Source organism: Geotrypetes seraphini, chromosome 11 (genome assembly GCF_902459505.1).
Source record: "Geotrypetes seraphini chromosome 11, aGeoSer1.1, whole genome shotgun sequence".
Taxonomy (NCBI): Eukaryota; Metazoa; Chordata; class Amphibia; order Gymnophiona; family Dermophiidae; genus Geotrypetes; species Geotrypetes seraphini.
This window is the reverse complement of record NC_047094.1, coordinates 88,130,342-88,151,759: the sequence shown is the minus strand read 5'-3', so window position 1 is coordinate 88,151,759 and position 21,418 is coordinate 88,130,342. Positions and strand designations below refer to the sequence as shown.

Below are 21,418 nucleotides of genomic sequence, written 5' to 3'. Positions count from 1 at the left end.
ACTCCTGCTTGCCACGGACCTACTGATCACAGATCAGAGATCACGGAAGCACGCAGGTAAGTGCGCATGCGCGGCTAGGGTTTTATTATATAGGATGTTTCATTTCCATTTGCCTGCTCAAGAAGATTCTGAAAGATCATAATGCAGTTAGAATGTTGTGTCATTAACGAATGGAGATTTTGCATTCCTCTGCCATTTCTCTAACAGTTAATCACTGATTAGCGTGCACAAGAACCCTCACTTGATCAACATGATCGTCATCAGTTGATGTTGATGGTCTTCTAGTTCGCAAATAATCTTCCACTGATTCACAACCACTTTTGAAGTGTGAATACCATTCAAAACACCTTCCACAACTCATGACATGTTCCCCACGTTTAACATTTCATAAGTTTCTGTAATGGTCTTACCCAATTTAAAACAGAACTTCACACTGTAGTGCTGCTCAATGAGGTCACACATGTTGAGAAATAGCTGATCATGAAAACACACTTTCACATAAACTGCTGTAGCTTGGAGACGAAAACAAATATCATCAAATGGAAAAAAGGAGGTTACTCATAAGGTTTCACGCTACTCAACGCCACTTAGCGCACCTCAAAAGAACTTCCTATTGGTGCGCAATTCAAACTGTCCTAGAACTTTTTGATCTGTCTGTAGAACAGCAGCATCTGCTATGGCTAGTGAGCCATAGAGGGAAAGACTGAAGCCCATAAACTACTCTAACCACTACATTTATGGTAGAAAGTGTGAGGTAACCAAAACCCTACTATACTGCCATATAGGTACCTACTGCAGCCATAAGGGCTACTGGGATGGTAGACATGTGGTTATAGTAGGTTTTGGGGGAGTTTTGAAGGGTTCACCATAAATTAGAAGGGGGTTATGGTGAGATGTACTTCTAGCATTCTTTATGTGAAGTTCAAAACAGTAGACTCAAAGATGCCCCACTGCTCTATTGGAATGTCCATTACAATGCTGTCCCCTTCCATGGCCAATAGTTTTGAAAATGGCCATTTCTCTGCCTCTGAATTTGGATATCTTGTGGGAAACATCCAAAGTCAGACTTGGACGCATTATCAAAAATGATCCTCTAAGGTGCACAATAATCTTCTGTGAAGCTCTGTTTTACCCCATTGCAATCAAGGTTATTGCCTGTTCCCACTTTGGTTCTTGAAATGAGCCAGCAAACCATCTACCAGAACCATAAGCATTGTCACAATCTAAAAATGTTGATGTGCTATGACCTTACTTGCTGGTGACAGATGTGGTGTCCAGATTTTCTGGACGATGCTCTGATGCCCATTATTGAGGGACAATTCCTATGATGAACCTGTGTCATCTGCTGGGAAGGAATACGTTTTTCCATCTAGTGTTATAATGTTAAATGTGGGTGAATATTTATTTTGGATTTTGCTCACACTTTTCTCAGTAGTAGCTCAAGGTAAGTTACATTCAAGTACACTGAGTATTTCTTGTACTATAAGTGATGTTTTGTGATTCACTCTAAGATCCTCATTACAAATCTTCTCTTTCCTTATATCCTTCCTTGGGAATCTCATTCCTCAGGCAAGTTACTTTTATCTGTTCCCTTCTGCTTACCTATGTCTTCAGACTCGCTTCCTATTTTGCTGAGCTCTATGGCTGTAACACAATTCAAATATCTATAATGTTATCTTCTATGGAAATATATACATATGTAAAATCTAAACTTTCTGAGCATGCTTTTAAATTGTAACCACTTTATAAATATGTTTCCCTTAGATTCTTCTTTGAAATGTATATTTGTCTTGACTAGATTGTAAGTTCAATGAAGTAGGGACTATCCCCTATGTGTATGTGATCATGGTGCATAGTTTATTAAATTAATAATAGCAAGTCCTGATAAACATTTTAGTATTGTCTTTTGCTCTGCTTTTTAACTTTTCTAAGGGCTCCAAAGAGTGCTATGACCATTGATTCAACTAGACAGATGCTGAGCAAATATTCAGCATCCATTGCTTGGACCATAGTGGACCCTGTCTGGTGCTGACTTCAGTCATATACAAAGCATAGCATGCCTCATGTTCCAGAGTCTGTGTCTTCATCATCATCTTCCAGGATGGTTGAGGTCTGTGATCCATAGGAGTTATGGAAGCAGGTGAAAACTTAGAGCCCATGCTAAGTTCTTAGAAATGACTTGGAGTCTATAGCTAGATGGTTAGGTGTGAATGATGTATATATTATAGCTATCCTTCTAACTAGAATATTCCCCAGAAGGATACAATAGATCCAAAATTAAATTTAAAAAATTCTTGTGAATATTAATCTGCTAAGAGAGCTCCAACACTAATATAATACAATTTAACTTAAAAGAGAGAACATTTCAGTAACAACTGCTCAAAAAAAGTTGCTAATTGACAGTGGACTTAAAGTTACATCATGAGACCTGAATGGGAAGCCCTTATGAAGCTTGTTAATGAAATTATTACATGGAGCTGAATCTTTGTGCCAAATTATTTGGTAAGCTGAGCAGAGTTCCTGAAGCAGCAGATGAAATGGGTCACCTCGTCAGAAATGGGTCACCCTTAATGTGAAGTTCACAGCAGTGTCCTCTAAGGTGCTCCACTACTCTGTTGGCATGTCTGTGTGGTCCGTCCATTACAATGTTGTCCCCTCTCACGTCTAAGTAGGCAACTTTCAAAAAAAAAATAAAAAGTGAATGTCTAGCAGTATAAAAAATGCATGTTTTTGGGATTCAGATTTTGGACGTCCTTCTCAGGATGTCCAAAGTTGGACTTAGATGCACTATTGAAAATGCCCTCCTAAGTGTTTTAAACATTGGAGACATTGAACACTATAGAATATTTATTGTTAAGTAGGATAAAAGAGAGAGAATGCTCATGATGTAACTTTGGATCTGCTGGTCGGAGCTGTTGTCTCTGATAAGTAGCGACATTTTTGAGCAGTTGTGACTGCCCAGTTATTGAAATGTTTTCTCTTTTGAGTTAAATTGTATTATTTTAGTGTCGGAGCTCTTTTAGCTCTTTTATGATAACATATCCATACAAATAACCATAAATATATCACTTGATAATCAACAATGATACATATAATATTCTCTTATCTCCCCCCCTCCCCACCCTTATCTATCATATAATCAATACTTATACTTATTCTGCCATTGTATCGGGCGATGGTGCATCCGCATCTGGAGTATTGCATCCAATATTGGTTGCCGTACTCGAGAGGGTTTAGAAAAGAGTGACACGATTGATAAAGGGTATGGAAAACCATTCATATGCTGAGAGAGAGAAACTGGGGCTCTTTTCCCTGGAAAAGCGGAGACTTAGAGGGGACATGATAGAGATTTACAAGATCATGAAAGGCATAGAGAAAGTGGAGAGGGACAGATTTTTCAAACTTTCGAAAAACTACAAGAACGAGAGGGCATTTGGAAAAATTAAAAAGGGACAGATTCAGAACCAATGCTAGGAAGTTCTTCTTCACCCAAAGGGTGGTGAAAACCTGGAATGCGCTTCCAGAGGGTGTGATAGGACAGAGTACAGTATTGGGGTTCAAGAAGGGATTAGATAATTTCCTGAAGGAAAAGAGGATAGAAGGGTATAGATAGAGGATCACTATACAGCTCCTGGACCTGATGGGCTGCCGCGTGAGTGGAATGCTAGGCATGATGGACCTCTGGTCTGACTTCTTATGAGCCCCAACTGACATTTAAAATTTTGTTTCTTACTTTTAAATCCAGACAAGAACATTCTCCAGCTTTTACAGACAAATTACTTCTTCCGTATAATCTTTCAAGAACACTGCACTCTAGTCATCAAAACCTTTGACTGTTCCTTCATTACGTCATATTATTTACGACACTACTCGTAAATCTATTTTCTCTGTAACAGCTCCAACTTTATGGAATGCCATGCCTTCCTATCTCCGTCGAGAATCCTCCATGGATAGGTTTAAATCAAACCTCAAAACTTTCCCATTGAAGGATACAAACATGAGAAAAAGGTCACTCTAAAATTTCTTTTTACTAAATAAGAACGCGACTGTTTTAACCCAAACTTAGGCAAAGACTAGACAATTTTAAATATATTCCCTCTCCCTTTTATGTTTGTATTATTTTCTTTTAAAACATTGTATTTCTCCCCCTCTTTCCTTATATATCTAGTTGTATGGGGATTTTTTTGGGGGGTGTTCCCTGTATTTGTTTTTAAATTTAGTCCTTTTTACTTTTATTATAAACCATTCAGACATCTGATGAACGGTATATCAAGATCTGAATACACTTGAAACTTGGAGATTGATGATTTAGAGAACCAAAATTTTGATATTTTTCAGAAGGTCTTGCTTCTTCTTCTTGTAATGCAAACCAAGGTGTGCATAGGGGATGAAACGTTATATTTTAGGGCTCTTATACTAAGCTGCGATAACGTTTGTAGTGAACGCAGGATTTTAGCACGCACTAAACCCGTGCTACGTGGCTAGAACTAACGCCAGCTCAATGCTGGCGTTAAGGTCTAGCACACATGGCAATTCAGCGCGTGCTAAAACCGCTATCGCAGCTTAGTAAAGGGAGCCCTTAGTTTTTGGATTTCTGCATTTACATGATCTTTCTTAACTCCTGTATAGAGAGTGACACAGGGACAAATTTGTCCTCGTCCCTGCGGGATCTGTCTCCATCCCCATCCCATCCCCTCGAGTACTGTCCCTGTCCCATTCCTTCAAGCTTTGAACACTTATGATTTTAAAGTGCAGATGAGGGCAAAGCTTGCTGGGATAGGGCAGGGACAGGGACAGAACTCATGGGGGCGAGACAGGGATGGAGACAGATCCCGAAAGGGATGGGGACAAATTTGTCCTTGTGTCATTAAACTATTATATTTAATTTCCTTCTAATCATGGCAGCATTTTCTGATCAGGAACAAAAGATTTCTACAATATTTTTCTATTAATTCTTCTTCTTTTCCATTTGTTCATGTGGACTTGGGCTATTCAAGTGCTTGAGAAGAAACGTAGCAGGGTCAGTGTGGTAAGTGAAGTATAGGTACAAGTCTCTAAGCTTCTTACCCTTATCTTCTAATCTAATCTAATCTAAACCTTAAGTTTATATACCGCATCATCTCCATGAGAATGGAACTCGACACGGTTTACAAGAACTTAAAATAGTGGGTAGAGAAGAAGAAAAAGGATTACATTAACTTATGTGTAGAAGGGGGGAGAGAAAGGGGGGAAGGATAGAGCTACAATTTGCTGAAAAGCCAGGTTTTCAGTTGTTTGCGGAATAACTGAAGGGAGCTCAGGTTCCGCAGCGGGGTGGTGAGGTCGTTCCAAAGACCTGTGATTTTGAAGAGAAGGGATTTTCCCAGTTTGCCTGAATAGTGGATGCCGCGTGGAGAGGGGAAGGCTAGTTTAAGCCTTTGGGCAGTTCAGGAGGAGTCAGGACTGGAGGAGTTGAAAGACAGTGGGATAAGAGGAGGCAGGATTCCGTGAATGATCTTGAAAGCCAGGCAGGAACATTTGAAATGGATTCTGGAGATTATTGGGAGCCAATGAAGTTTGGCAAGGAGTGGGGAGGCATGGTCAGACTTGCGTTTTGAGAAGATCAGTTTGGCTGCAGTATTCTGGATTAGCTGGAGTCTTAGAATACTTTTTTTTGATAGATTTAAGTAGATGGCGTTGCAGTAATCTAGTTTGGAGAGGATGATGGATTGGACAAGGATGGCAAAGTGTTTTTGGCTGAAGTAGGATCTAGCTTTCCTCAGCATGTGAAGGCTGAAAAAGCATGATTTTGCCAAGGAGTTGAGGTGGTCATTGAGGGAGAGAGAGGAATCGATAGTGATACCAAGGACCTTGCATGAGAACTCGAGCTGTAGTGTATCGCCTGTGGGTAGTGTGAAAAGTGTGGGCAGGTGTTCGAATTTTGGGCCGAGCCAGAGTAGTTTTGTTTTAGATTCGTTTAGTTTCATCTGTACCGAGAGGGACCAGGCACGGAGTCTCATTATGCAAGCTGTAATGTTTTTGTGGAGGTTGGTGAGGTTCTGGTCAGTCTCAAGGAGGACAAGGATTATCTTGAGCTGGCATGAAGGCAGGAATATATTGTGTGGGATTAATGAGGGCCAGACACGTTGTAATGAAGTTGAAAATGTTACATTTTTCCAAAATGAAGCTGGTTTACAAACTACACATACATTTTTTTTTTTAATTTGAGTTATCATTTCATATTTCTTTCATTTCATTTTGACAGATATTTTCTCTTTTCACAATAAAAATAAAAATATAAAATTGGAAATGAAATAAAGATTGGCATTTTAGCGAGGTTGAGCACCCTCCTGCTGGCGATCATCGGGGGCGGGTGGAGGTTCTTCCAGCAGGAGGGATTGGGCATCTGTCCTGCCTTATTCGTTCAGGGGGAGGTGGGGGAGACTGGTGGCCGCAGCCGCTATACTAATTACGTCAGGGAGATCCATTGCCGCAATAAGTATAGTGGCTGCGTCTACTTACATTGTAAGCATCTCCCGTTCTAGTAGGGAGATGCATAAGGCTGCCTAGGTTCGCCTTAGGCAAGATTAGGCGGGCTTGCGGGCCTCCCTAGGCTCCCGGAGGCGTCTTCAATATAGGCAGCCTGCCTGGGGAGCATTTTTTTTTTTAACGTGTATCCCGATTGCTACAATCGGGACGCAGTTTACAGAATCTGGGCCTTAGGGCCATTCTGTAATTGGTGCCTAAAAAGAGAGTCACCTAAAGTTAGGCGCCTACTGCATGTCAGTCACACTTGGGCGCCCATTACAGAATCATGCCCAACTTAAAACTTAGGCACCTGCAATGTAGGCCAGGATTTTAAAGGCCAACATTATAGGCACCTAAGTCCTTTAGAGCAGTGTTCTTCAACCACCGGTCCATGGACCAGTGCCGGTCCGCAGAAATTTCCTGCTGGTCCACAGGGCCAGCACGTGCATCAGACCCAAAACAGTGTTCTTCAACCGCCGGTCCACATTGCGATCGATGCGGCGTTATCTTCGAGCCAGCTCCCTCTTCCTTACTGATTCACTGCACAAAGCCATGGGCAGTGGCTCCTACAGGCATCCTGTGCCTGAACCGGAAGCCTTCTCTCTGACGTCTCTTCCAGATGACGCACGGGACGTGTAAGGTGCAATTAGTACTATTCTGGGGATGGGGTCTGGGGTGGAGATTGGGTAGAGATGGGCGGGGTCTAGCCCATGACTTAGCCCCGTGTTCTTCAACCGCCGGTCCACGGACCGATGCCGGTCCATAGGTGTAAAAAGGTTGAAAAACACTGCTTTAGAGCATTGTGCCTGGTGACGCCTAAGGGCTCCTTTTACGAAGCTGTGTTAGTGGCTTTATCGCACGCAACTTTTTATCATGTGCCAATCCCCGTGCTAGCCGAAAAACTACCACCTGCTCAAGAGAAGGCGGTAGCGGCTAGCGCGGCTGTCAGTTTAGCGCTGCTGTTACACGCATTAAACCGCTAATGCAGCTTTGTAAAAGGAGCCCTAAGTCTTTCTCCACCCCTAAAAATGCCTACTTTGGTGTTTGGCACCTATCTTTTGTAGAATTGCACTTAAGAAGATAGGCGCCTATCTCCCAATTAAATTGTATTTTTTTCAATTATGAGCTTGTTAAAGCTCAATTATTGAAGCCAATTTGCTAGTTAAGTTAGGCACCTATTTTTATGGGCTTTTTATAGAATTTTGCCCCTTAGGGACAGATTCTGCAAATGGCACCATAATCGGCGGCTGTCTACAAAAATGGTGCTAGTCACATCTCAATCATGTTATGGTGTTGTAGCTGATGTTAAAGGTAGGCACCGGAAATATAGACCAGTGTTTTGAAGGCCTACATTACCAGCACCTTTGATGTCTACAGAGGCACTTAATGACACCCAACGTAATTTCTAGTGCAAACCACGCTTACTTCGACCTTAGGCACCTATGTAGATGTGATGCGGCGCTGTTTTTGTAGGTACTTCTGGGCACCTATATTTTTTAAACAAGTTTTTTAATGGTTTTTAATCAGCACAGTCAATTACTGCCCTGATTGAACCAAATAAAGCAATTAAGCGAGGTGGCGGTGGGGCTCCTACCACCGCCTAACTTCCAGCGCCATTTAAAGAATTTGGTCCTTATTCCTCATTTCAGAGGGGAGTGAACATCCCTTACTTGGCAAAGCTGACTGAGAAGATAGTATTTAATCAAGTATCATAATTTATAGAAAAAACAAACATTTTACATCCAAATCAAACTGACTTTAGACACTATCACTCTACTGAACATTCGTTGATTGGCATGTCCAATCAACCTCCATACTCCATACCTCCATACTTTACTACCTGGATCATCATACATCTGTTCTTCTGATCTCTATCGATCTCTCATCAGTGTTTGACACAATTGATCACAATCTTTTAATAGATAGACTTCAATCCTTAGGTATTATGGACCAGGTTCTTCTTTGGTTTAAATCCTATTTTGAAAATCGCTCATCAATTGTGTCCTTCAACAATTGTCCATCATACAACTGTCCTTCTGAAAGTTTCTCAGCAACATACGGTATTCTGCAAGGATCCATTCTTTCTCCTCTTTTGTTTAATATTTTTCTTGCACCTCTCATGACCCTTTGCCAATCTATTGGCTTTACCGCATTTGTTTACGCAGATGATATCCAGCTTTTACATCCGCTTGATCCCAACAATTCTCTCGAAACATTAGCAATTAATAAGAAACTTGAACAGATTCACCAGTGGCTTGATACCAACAGATTAGCTCTTAATATTAATAAATCAAATGTTATGTTCTTTCCCTGGAAAGATAGTCTCAAACTTATTTTTCCAATTTCTATTAAGGGTATCACTCTACAGTTGATAAGTCGCATTAAGATCTTAGGGGTTATCTTCGACGATAAATTAACCTACCATGATCATATTAGTAACATTGTTAAATCAACTTTCTACAGACTTCATCAGATCCGTTCAGTTTCAAAATTTTTATGTCCAAAGTCTCTTAACATATTAATTCACTCCTTGGTTATTTCAAAAATCGATTATTGCAATGCCCTATTCAAGGGAATAGCCCAAAAGGAAATCAGACATTTACAGATTATCCAGAACGCATCAATCAAACTTATAATGAAAGCTAAGAAATTCGATCACGTGACTCCTCTTCTTAAAAAAGCGCACTGGCTTCCTGTCGCACGTCGCATAATGTACAAATTAAGTTTGCTTACCTTCTCTGATATACAAAACTCTGGCTTTCATGTACAAAACATTGATTCCTTATACCTCATCCAGATTACTGAGGTCCATTGACCAACATTTATTAGTCATCCCCTCACTTAAAATGATTAATACACGACGGCACTTCATCTTTTCTGTTACAGCTCCTCAAATATGGAATTCCCTCCCTATTTACTTAAGAGAGGAAAAAAATTTGGATTAATTTAAGAGCAAACTCAAAAGCTTTCTTTTTAAAGATGCATTTAATGACTACAAGGACTGACTAGGAGTTTCATTTTATTTTCATAACTTCTTTGAGATTCTTTGTTCTCTCTCTTCCTATTGTTTTCAACCATAAGTGTCTTTTCTTCTATTAACCAAATTGTATTTCTTTCCCCATCCTTTCCTCACGTTTTATTTTGTTAGTAAAGTTAGTCGTCAATATGTTTTGTAAGGTTCAGTTTTTTTTGTTAGTTTTGTTGTCCCCCAATTTTGTAACTGTATTGATTTGTTCATCGCTTAGAATTTTGAATAAGCGATTAATCAAATTTTATAATAAACTTGAAACTCGATGGTGTTCGGAATGGGACCCCTTACATAGTTTCAAAATACTTTGCAGTTGTTTAAACATTTATCCCCTTCTTTTATGAAGCTGCCGAGCCACCCATAGGATTAGAATGGGCAGCTCAGTATTTAGCTTGCACTGCTCGGCAGCGTGGCTTGATAAAAGGTGGTGGTGGGGTTAGGAGGATCTTTGAAAACATTTTAGTCCAACCTTTATTAGGAAACTCCAAGATATGCAAGGCATCTTTGCCTTTTATAGGTTATTTTTTTTTTTCGCTGCTAATATAATTTCATATATCTGTCCCCACCAATTCCTTCAATGTTTATCCAGAAGGATAGATTCATCTTTCTGTGGCCCATTGCAACTATTTGACTCAGGTAGAATCAACTTCACCCTTCCCAACCAGCCTCAGCCCCTAGTCCTTTAGCAGTGCTTCCCTGTGAGATGAAAGCAAATCTAGTTTGTTTTGTAATAAAGCTGATAATCATAGATAAATGTATCTAATTAGTCCCATTTGCTGACACACAAGCTTTTAATTGCATGTTGAATAATTAGACATATCTGCATATGCAAATGAATCTGTTGATAGTATGGCAGTCTAACATGATTCCCCCAGAGATGAATTAAAGCCCCTCTGTTTAGGAAGACATGTGAGATATTAATTTAGGCAGGCAAATAACTTTATTTGGAATATATTTCTTTTGTGTTGGTTGATACAGTGTAATAAAGTGAGAGAACAGGTGAGATTCTGTGTAGTGTAACACATAAAGATGAAGGTCTCCATGTGATTTTTGGTACTGTTTGCATAACACTAGATTCAGGCTGTTTTCCACTACTACTGTTTCCTCTGCTAAGACCTTAGGAATGGGGGTGGGGGCATTGTTCATTTTCTGGCTTTGGAATAGCAAGCCTTAGGCCTTAAGATCCCTCCTTAGCATCACTGCAGTGGCAATCCTTATTCTGTGGCTGGTCTGTGTTCATCAGCTAGTTTGCTTCACTCTATCTGGCATTCCTGCACCCTCCCTCCTGGCTCAAGCTGTTTGAACTCTCAGCCTCTAAGCAGATGGCCACCATAGTGCTTTGCAGATATTTTTGTGGCCAGATGCATGCTGGGATATATATGCCTCACCCCCTTCACACTCCACTGGCTGTACTGCATATTAATTGTCTCCCCCCACCCGCCTTCTTCAGTACCAGTGACTCTAATAGCATTTCAGACCAGCAGATTTAGAGATATTTTTCTTTGACTGCTCTTTAATTTTTTTTTTTTTTTCTATCTTTATAAGAAATATCTGCTGGTAGAAAATCTCTGCATATCCTCCTTTATTTCTCCATTGCATGACAGCTTTGTGTGCAGAGGACATAATATACCTCTTTTCTGAATGCACTGCCTCAAATTTCCTTGATGAAATGTATTTATGTAAATGCAAAATATATGCGCTCCACTTCTTGGGGCACAGGAATTCCTTTCTACATTACTGCTCCAAGACCTTGAGGACACTTTTCAAACCAGTTATATGATCTAAATATTTTTTTTCCACTGGAAAGGGAACAGCCACCACCATTAGGGCCCTGAAAGGCATTTATCAGTCACCTGGACGTAAAAGTGTGACCCGTGGAGAGGTCCATGGCTCAGGTGTTCAGGGTCTCCCTGGCTAGGGCTTTCTTCATTTCAACTTTTTTCTATAACGCTCCTTCTGTTTGTCTTGTGTATGTGTGTCTTGACTAAATTGTAAGTTTTATGGAGCAGGGATTGTCTCTTTTTAATATGCCTCCATGGTTCTCTATATGTCCTGTAGCACTGTACAAAGAATTCATAGTTGGCAGTAGTAGAATTACTAGGAGGGGTTGGGATCCCCCTTCCACTGGGTCTGGGCACTGCACACAGATATGCTCAGGTATGAAGATTCAGGTGATTGTGGAAATTGAATATTTAAAGAGCATCTTTGTTAATTTTTTTTTAAGACCAGGAGAACATATGGAGGAAGAGAGAGAGGCTCGCTGGGGCAGTAACGGGGAACAATCTCACAAAGTCCTGCCTGACATTTGGAATGGCCTTAAAGAAGATTGAGAAGAGTTTGAAATTTATTTGACCTAATCTCAAACTTTGGTACTGAACAGAGGTTTGTTATTTATTCCTATCACATTATGGGCTCCTTTTACTAAGGCGTACTAAACACTATAATGGATGCCTTAGTAAAAGGACCCCTATATGATTCCTTTGATACTCATCAAGCTATTCCTAGGAATCAGTGTACAATTGTCTTTTTTGGTCATCAAAATTCTGCCACTTCTATTACTAATCATTTCTACAGCGCTACTAGATGTAGGTAGCACTATACAAATTATGAGGGAAATTCTTTAAATGGTGTTTATGTTTCTGGTATGAGTATGTGTTACTGGCCTATTTTATTTGTTTATCTCTTCTTGTTTTACTTATTTTTTTTTTTTAATTGTAAACCTCCTTGAATTCTGTTGCAATGAAGGTGGTATATCGAGTTTAATAAATAATAAACGATAATTGGGGACACCTAGCAATGAAGATGGTATATCAAGTTTAATAAATTATCAATGATAATCGGGGACACCCAGCAACACCTAATTAAATTCTGAGTGAAACTTAATTGTTTTTAATTGGTTTAATTGGCATGGTAATTGACTACACCATTAAAAACCAATTAAAAATTAAAAAAAAACCAATTTAAATTTTCACATGGAATATCTTGCAGTGGCTTGCAACGCCTAAGTCAAGGCACCTACTGACACCTAGGCATGGTTGACTTAGGCATCGCTAGGCATCTGTTAGGTGATAGGAAATTAGGTCATGAAACCCCTGGCCTAATGTAATGGCATCTACCACTAGGACACCTATCGATGTCTAAAACCACTTAGGAGTGCTAGGCGTGATTCTATAAATTGTGACCAGTCAGGCTCCGTGTCTGCCTTGATCCCTGTGTTTTCATTAATGCCCACCAGGGGAGCCAGAGAGGAGTCCAGGGGAGATCAGGCTCACTTAGAGCATGGCATGGCCTCTTCCCTTTAAAAGTCAGTAGTTTGCTCTTGGTGGGGATGGTGAGAGGAAGTCAAGAGGTTTTTCCCAAGTAAGGCATGTCTGGCAAGCTAGGGCAATACCTTAGACCTGGGTGTGGAAGAAGCTGGGGTCTACACCATCATTTGCCTCTGGATGGGTAGTAGGCTCCGGGAAATCCACATAGTGACTGGGCCGGGCTCTGGGCCTTCCCTTTCTGGGTTTCTTATCCCCTTTCCTCCCAGCACCCACAGGGACCTTGGCAGGCACGGAGCCTGACCGGTCACAAAATGGCACCACATAGTTGATTGACAACCACTTCAACTGGTGCTTACAAGTGAGGCACCATTTATAGAATCAGGTCCTACATGCAGATACTTTGTCCCTAGTGGGCTCACAATCTAAGTCTTGTACCTGAATCAATGGAGAATTAAGTGGCTTGCCCAAGATCATGAGGAGTTGCAGTAGTATCAAAACCTGCTCAGCTCTATACTTCTATTTTCAGATCTGGTTCCAAATGGTTTTCTCCTGCACCTCTGGATCTGCACATTCAGAGATGTTGTCCTTTGAGATATTGAAGCACCGGAATCCATTGTGAATAAGAAATCCTTTTTCAATTTGCATTGAGAAAGTACTAAGTGCTTTTAAGGATGGGGGTGGGGGGGGCTCCCTAGTTATATGTCAGAAAGATCAATAGTTAGAGGAGGCACATTTCAACAATGTGCAGCTTTAGCATGCATGAAGGGAGACAGAAAGTACCTGCTCCTATGGCAGCCTGTACCCACCAATCAGTGCCTTAGAGGTAGGGCCTCTCTAGTTCTCAGGCTTGCAAAGATACCTAGATCCACTCGGCAGGCTGTGTTTCTATGGGAGCGAGGGGAAAGATACAGGAAGGAATAAACAAGGAGAAGGCAGAAAAGCAAAGTGTGACTAGTCAAGACAGGAGCACACAGACCAGTGTCTATCACACTCCCATATATGAATATTTCTCTGGTTTTGGCTCGGTTACTAGTTTTTGGCTATTACTCAGATATGAAGAGCTGCATTCAAGCTGTGTAAAAGAAGTGGCATGCATTTCACACAGGACCTCAAATTTCATCATTCTTTACATCCACAAAACCTCCTTACTACCCCCTGCTTTCTCTTTTAACAATTTGGCTGTATTAGAAGAGCCGCTACATATATTTCAAGTTGCTCAATATATTTATCACAAGTCACATTTCTCAGTATCATTGTGCAACATTAGCCTAATTGCTCAATTTTGGAATTGCACCTATGATCAGGACCCCCTGATGATGGCAAAAAATTGCGGACTGTGTTTGGTCCAGTATATGTTGCCATCCCTATGAACAATTGGTGGCTCATGTATGCTCTGATTTATTGAGCTTTGATGTTTTTACGTTAGGATATTTTATTTGAATAGACTTTTTATTTACCAATGGTTCCTGTGACATCCAGAGACTATTGTTCCATTCTGTTTTGTTTTGGACTCACCAGTTTTCTTGGGACATAGACCCTTTCTTAGTTTTGTTGTTGCTCTTGAATAAACTACTTCAGTCTCAGAGAAGGATATATTTATTTACTAGTTTTTGGCTATTACTTAAATATGCAGAGCTGCATTCAAGCTGTGTAAAAGAAGTGGCAAGCTTTCATACAGGACCTCAAGTTTCATCATTCATTACATCCCCAAAACCTCCTTATCAACATTTTGACTACCGGTACATACTCATGTTTGTCAGTTATATATGTACATCAATAGCTTTATATCTGTATCTATTAGGGATGTATTTGTTTTAAAATGAACGGTACATATGACAAATAAGGGCATTTTCAGTTCAGATCCTTCAAAGTAACCAAATGAGTGCATGATCCAGAAATCATTTTTGCTCATTCATCTGCAGATCCATTATGTACACAGCAGAACTCCCTTAAGGAGAAATACTAATCATGTTGAAACTTTTGACAAGCAGATAAAAAAAACTATCCTAGCCTCACTTCTTCCAAATTTCATGGGTGACGATGCCAGCAAGAAATTGAAACCAGAACGCAACACCATTTCTGTTCTTAGGAAAAAATAAAAATATAGTGTGGCTTTCTTATTAAAGGTTAATAAGAAAGATGGTATCTATTTGGTTGGACTAACTTAATAAAATTTGTGACTAGCTTTCAATGGACAGTATCTTCTTTTCTGGTCAGGATAGTATGAGCAAAAGATGAGAATAAGAGAATATGTATTCATGAAATTCTAATGACAGTCTTAAAGGGAGGGGTAGGGCCAACGGATGGATGAGAAATAGGGAAAATGGATGGGTGATCAAAAGGTGACAAAGCAGTAACATTTTTGGTTTATAATGTGATAGAAAAAACTAGATCTCTGTTAAATCGTTTCTTGTTGGTGCCAAAGGTGGTATTGTGGTGGTGGTTTCATTTTAGCTTCAAAGTTCTTATGATCTTGAGTTGTTTTAAAATTTCTTCTTAGTTTCTGTTCATGTCTTTCCTTAGTTTCAGAGGGTTAGGGTGGCTTGGTAATTACAAGTTAGGATAGCTAAAAAAAAAGAAATAAAAATTGAAAATTAGAAAATTAGAAAATAGAAATAAACAATCCAATCCAAACCTTAGAGCTCCTTTTATGAAGGTGCGCTTAGCGGTTTTAGTGCGAGCTACAATGCCACGCGCGCTAACCCCGCACTACACAGAAAATACTAACGCCAGCTCTATGGAGGCGTTAGCATCTAGCATGTACTAAAACCGCTAGAGCACCTTCATATACTGGGTCATTCCCACTAGGGACTCGATCCGGTTTACAAAGTTAATTAGAAAAACAAAGGAAAACAATGATTGGCCAGAAATTCCTCTGTTACAGTCCCTTATTTATCAGTTAAAAAATTTCTGGAAAAAAATATGTCTTCAAACTTTTCCTGAAAAATGTCAAGGACAGAAGAAGTCTAATTTCTGAAGAAAGATCATTCCAGATTTTTACCAAGGCAAATGCCACAGAGCAGGGATCTCAAAGTCCCTCCTTGAGGGCCGCAATCCAGTGGGGTTTTCAGGATTTCCCCAATGAATATGCATTGAAAGCAGTGCATGCACATAGATCTCATGCATATTCATTGGGGAAATCCTGAAAACCCCACTGGATTGCGGCCCTCAAGGAGGGACTTTGAGACCCCTGCCATACAGTAAGAAAGCCTACCCAAGGTTTTAATACCCCTAATGGAAGGGAATACTAATTCAAATTTTGTGTATTCCTCTAGAGCAGTGTTTTTCAACCTTTTTTGGGCAAAGGCACACTTGTTTCATGAAAAAAATCACGAGGCACACCACCATTAGAAAATGTTAAAAAATTTAACTCTCTGCCTATATTGACTATATATAAAGTAATTCTCTTGAATAGGAATCAAATAAACACAAAGAAAGTATTTTATAATTACTTTATTACGAAATAAAAATTATAAAATACTTTATTCAGTGCGAAACCTGGGCCTGTTTGGCTGAACACAAAGCTGATATTCTGGCTGGAATCGAAGAAAGACACACACGTAGCTCTTCGTCAACAGCTCTCAGTCTCTCTCTGTATTTGGTTTTTATAGCATACAAAAATAGACAAATATACCCTCCATCCTTTTTATTAAACCACAATAGCAGTTTTTAGCGCAGGGAGCTGCGCTGAATGCCCAGCGCTGCTCTTGACGCTCATAGGCTCCCTGCGCTAAAAACCACTATTGCGGTTTAGTAAAAGGGGACCATATTGTAAAATATAGACAGCAGATATAAATTCAGAACTGTGCATAGTAAGTGAAGGGAAGTTTTCATCTCTGGGAATTTACCCAGTTAACTATTAAGTTATTTGGGCAAATTCCTTTGAAAACTGTGGTAATACTGCCTCCACTTTGCTAAATTTAAAATAAAATCATTTTTCCTACCTTGTCTGGTGATTTCTGGTTGCACTTTCTTCTGACTGTGCATCCAATCTTTCTTCCCTTCTATCAGCCTGTATGCTTTCTCTCCTCCACACCTCATTCCCTCCCCCAACTTTTTCTTCCTCTCTCCCTGACCTTTCTTTCTTTTTTTCTGTTTCTCTTCTTTCCTTCTGTTTCCCTGCCTGCCCCCTTTCTTTCTTTCTCCCTGCCGTTCCCCAAGCCACTGCCATCGGGGAACAGGACCCACCAATGGATAACAGGCCCCAAAGCCGACGCTGACGCATGCTCTCCCTGACGTCAATTGTGCAATCGGAGAGGAAGTTCCGCCCAGCCAGGCAGCGATTGGCTGGCCCGAACTTCCTTTCCGACTGCAGAATTGACGTCGGGGAGAAGAAGACTTATCGGCTCGATAGATTAGATCGCCAAGACAAAGTGAGTCCTGGGTGATCGACTCACTTTGCCTTGGCGAGCTACTGGCGCCCCTGCCTCGGGCCCCCTGTCAGCTCCGGGCCCTGCGGCACACCAGGCAACATCTCGCGGCACACTAGTGTGCCGCGGAACAGCGGTTGAAAAACACTGCTCTAGAGCAAGGGTAGGGAACTCCGGTCCTCGAGAGCCGTATTCCAGTCGGGTTTTCAGGATTTCTCCAATGAATATGCATTGAAAGCAAATAGATCTCATGCATATTCCTTGGGGAAATCCTGAAAACCTGACTGGAATATAGCTCTCAAGGACCGGAGTTCCCTACCCCTGCTCTAGAGCAGTGGTTCTCAACCCTGTCCTGGGGACCCCCTAGCCAGTCAGGTTTTCAAGATATCCCTAATGAATATGCATGAGAGAGATTTGCGTACAATGGAAGTGACAGGTATGCAAATCTCTCTCATGCATATTCATTAGGGATATCTTGAAAACCCGACTGGCTGGGGGGTCCCAAGGACAGGATTGAGAACCACTGCTCTAGAGGAATGGGGTTGTTGGGAATTGAAATTAAAAGTAAGCAATGGGGAAAAAAAATCCTACATAAAATTTTAAATATAACACTGGCACACTTAAATTGAGCCCGCCAATAAACCGGAAGCCAATGCGGTGTCCTCAGTAATGGAGTAACAATAGCACACATACACAGGTAGAGAAGGGCCGTGTTGCCTGATTTAGTCTGTATATCAGAAAAACACATCTGAGGCTGAACAGACTCCATACAAAGGGGTCTTCACGGCACTCCTGATCCTTTGAGGTGCTGTTGTCTCTATGGCAGATGTCTGCCAGCAAGTTTTAAATAAGTTTCATTCAAAAAGGATGGACAACCCCTATTGTTAAAGAATAAAATCGCTTGCTTCATTGAATTGAATGGAAATGAATATGTGACTCTCTGATGCCTTTCAGATTATTAGGCTTCTCAGTCAAAACACTGCAATGCTCATATACTCCTCTTTCCCCATTGCAATGGCAAAATCCATTCTGATTCTGATCTCTGTTCTTCAACCCTGTAATTCATCTGTGCTTCTGCAGCAAAAGCCTGCTGAGCACCTCTGTTCAACTCGCCTCCATCTTCTGGGGCAGTGTTTCTTGCACATCTTCTCTTTTTTTTTTTTTTTTTTCATCTTTTTCTTTCAACGCATCAGGAGATGATTTTTCTCAGAATACAGAACATTGAGTGAAACAGAAATGTCACCACTCCTTTGAAGCTTCTCGCACAGTGAACCAGCACATTATGGGGCAGAGGAGGGGGGACTGCAGTGGGAAAGGAGAGGAAAACAAACAGATGTTGCTCAATTTACTATTCATTTCATGAGATCATGTCATGGTCCCTTAGGTTTTCATTTGCTCATTGGTAATGAATGATATGTGACTGGGATATGCTGACAACTTGGATTGTCTATGTAAAACTGATCTATTTAATTATTTATTAGGGATTGGTTAACCACCTTTATGAAAAGATCTACCTATAGCAGTGCATAAGAAATATAGCTTGATGTAAAACACTTGCACTTAAAGCATAACAATAGTATAATGACCAAAGGTCAGCATAATACACAAAACAATGAGGTAATCTCGGAGACTGACAAATCAAATCCCAGTTATAGTAATAATATAATATCTGAAAACTGGCATTAAACATCCATATCACATGGATATCCAAATCTCAATTTTATAAAGCTAGGATGTGACTATCTAAAATTGCAGTATGTCCATAAGGCACAGGGATATGGTTGTACATCAGCATATCCAATAAGTACATAAGTACATAAGTAGTCGCCTCCGCCGGGGCAGACCAGAGGTCCATCCAGCCCAGCGGTCCACTCACGCGGCGGCCCTTCAGGCATATTGCCTGGTCAGCGGTCCCTGACTAATTTTATTGCCTATCTCTACAGTTATCTCTAAACCTTCCACTGCTCTTATCTGTACCCCTCAATCCCTTTGTCTTCCAGGAACCTATCCAGGTCTTCCTTGAAACCCTGTACTGTGCTATTTCCTATCACGGCCTCCGGAAGGGTGTTCATATACAACGTACTGACTTGGACATTCTTATTCTGAGTTGAATGTCCTTTCTAAAATCTGCCTCATAGATAGACATGATGAGTAAGACAAAGGCACTGAGATAAATATTGTAAGTAGAGTAACAGCAAATTATATATATAGTAGAATAAGATATGTGAAACAAGGCTCACTATAGTGTACACCACTTAAAGACTTATTTAGAATGTCAATTAACAAGTGTAAAAACACACAAAAAAATCCACATGAAGAGTTACAGCTAATTTACCCAGTAAGGTCTTATTCTAGGCAGGTAGATCCTCACCAGGCATTTGAAATTTTACCCTTTAATACAACAAACAAATCTAATCTAATCTAATCTTCATTGTATATACCGAATCTACTCCCTAAGGAGTAAAAAAATGAAACATAACATTCGTTAAAAAATGAAACATAACAAGTAAAAACTGAGGGATAAAAACAGAAATTGGTTAGATTAGATGGATGGAAAAAGTTAGAAAAAGTATGTTGAATTGCTTAAAATTACTATACGACAGCTAGAATCAAATTAACTACTGTGAAAACAACCAGGTTTTTAAACTTTTTCGAAATTGAAATAATTGATCTACTAGTCTTAGAGAATCTGGAAGTCCATTCCAAATTCTTACCAATTTAAAAGTAAAAGATTTACTAAGCTTCCCAGTGCATTTAATACATTTCAGAGAAGGAAATGCTAATTTGTGAATTGTTGTAATTCTTGAATAGCAGGATCTAAAGGAATTCCCATAAGGGGAATCAAAGAGTCAAATATTCCATAAAGGAGTTTGAAAACCACACATGCACACTTGAACTGTATCCTATGATGGACCGGAAGTCAATGGAGTTTTCTCAGCAACGGGGAAACATGGTCGTACTTTCTCTTTCCAAAAATAAACTTGGCCGCTGTATTCTGTATTAACAGGAGATGATCTAAACTGCCCTGTTTAATACCCAAATAAATAGAATTACAGTAGTCCAACTGGGCCAACACAGTGGATTGTACCAGTAATAAATAACAACTGTGGATTATCCAATGAAAAAGGGGACCTGAGATACCTTCAGGCTAGATACTTCCCTCCTCTCTCTTCTGCTTCCCAACAGATAGGAAGGTGGACCCTGTGCTCTGGAATGGATGGTACTTCTGGAGTGTGGTCTCCTGAGGTTTGCTGAAATACCAGCTGCTTTTGTGAACATATCTGCTTTTTTGACCCATCTGCAGAAAGAAATTGTAGCTTATGATGAGCACCTTTCTTCAGGTCACAGCTTCAGAAAGTGGTTTTACAATGCTGAGAGGTTTAGCAGACTTGATCTTCTGTGTTTTTTTAAATTCAATCATTTTTTATTGAATTTTAAGAACATAAAAATATATAAACAATAAATAACAAACTGTGTAACAAAGATAAATGCAATGTAATACAAAGGAATATGACTTGTGCAAGATAATCATCATAAAGCAGAGGCTAATAAACCTTATAAAGCAGAAGGATCTTTAAGCATAACAAGTATAAACAATGCTTTCCTATTTCAACTTGCAATAAGACAAAACAGGAGACCACACATTATTAAATGACCGGGAGGAGTTAGTTTTGTCAGCCGCAACAGATTCATATTTCGAAAACAGGCACACTGTATTCCACCAAGAATTGTGATGCAGCGATGAGAAATCTTTCCAATTCGCCAAGATAGATTTAAGTGCTATAAGTATCAAACATTTAAGTAGTCGGGTTTCATATTTATCTAATTGATTTTTCTTAAGAGCATCAGCCCCATAAACAACAATAGGGAATGTAAGTTCCTCTCTAATAGGTAATATCTGACATATGGTAAACCAGACATCTGACCAAAATGTTTTCAATAGGGTACAATGATAAATCATATGATCTAAAGTGCCCACATTATCTTGACAGGACCAACATTTATCAGAATTTCCAGAACCCAGTTTAGACAGTTTGAACGGTGTCCAGTACGCTCGGTGATATAAAAAGAGAACAGTATGTAATATGGCGGATGACTTCAGAGCTTTAAAGGAGGTTGTCCATATGTCTTCCCATGCATACAATCCTATAGGTACTGAGGCATCATTGGCCCAAATATCATATAGTGCAAGAGGCAGTGGGAACTTATGTCTATGAAGTAATTTATACCACGCTGAGGCTTGGCCT

At 40.1% G+C, this 21,418-nt stretch overlaps 1 long non-coding RNA gene across 1 annotated transcript in view; it reads left to right on the top strand.

The window, feature by feature from the left end:
• Positions 1–12,193, top strand: part of LOC117369051 — a 44,918-nt gene extending 32,725 nt beyond the window's left edge. Inside the window, exons 3-4 of the long non-coding RNA XR_004541075.1 lie at positions 1,933–2,140; positions 11,760–12,193. This is a non-coding gene — a long non-coding RNA (uncharacterized LOC117369051). The remainder of the gene's footprint in view (positions 1–1,932; positions 2,141–11,759) is intronic.
• The last annotated feature ends 9,225 nt before the right edge of the window (positions 12,194–21,418 follow it).